The sequence below is a fragment of the Anoplophora glabripennis genome, unplaced genomic scaffold, assembly GCF_000390285.2.
Source record: "Anoplophora glabripennis isolate ALB-LARVAE unplaced genomic scaffold, Agla_2.0 scaffold2445, whole genome shotgun sequence".
NCBI lineage: Eukaryota > Metazoa > Arthropoda > Insecta > Coleoptera > Cerambycidae > Anoplophora > Anoplophora glabripennis.
Genome location: NW_019418519.1, coordinates 8804 through 9590, shown reverse-complemented (window position 1 = coordinate 9590; position 787 = coordinate 8804).

The following is a 787-nucleotide window of genomic DNA, read 5'->3' as shown; positions in this document are numbered from 1 at the left end:
AAACGGCCAATCTTGTTGCGGTAAAGCTCATTCTTCTTCTTATTAGTTGTACTTTAACTGTAAAGGACCCCCACCGATCTTCATTTGTTTATCGGTTTTTATTTGATTGTTATAAACAAATTAGACGTGATATCTGCGGTCGGGAGTAGGACTAGCCGATTTGGACGGGATGAACGTGGTTTTATATAGAAAGTTCAAGACCCTAATGCAGGAAGTGAATTCTCAAAAAGCTGAAGACCATATAGAACATGAATCATTATGAATAAATGTTATCCACTTCTCTTTGATTAAAAATTATCCATTCTAAGTCTTAGTTACAGATTGCACGTGTAATTTTTTTATAATGATTAATTAGTAAAAAGAAACAAATGAAGATCATTCGGACCTTAACGGTTTTGGAATATCCCGGATGATGATCAAAGTGACTTATTCCATAAAAATCAGACTTTTCTCGTCCAGCTCACAGATAACAGCCCGAATTTGTATATACTAATTCATTGAAGATCAATGAACAAATGAAAATCAGTCTGCCCTTAGTGGCCCTTAGTGGTTCTGGATCACCTTGTAATCCAAGTACGAGAAGAGCGTCGATTACCGCGTGAAAATCCCCCTCTCCCAGTCCGATTGCCTAATTTGCTCTTAATGATCGAATAAAAATCAATAAACAAATGAAGATCGGTGGGAGTCTCCCAAAGTTAAGGTACAACTAATCAGAAGAAGAATGGGCTCTACCGCATCAAAATTGGCCTTTTCCAACCCACGTAATATCCGAAATACGCTAATTTGT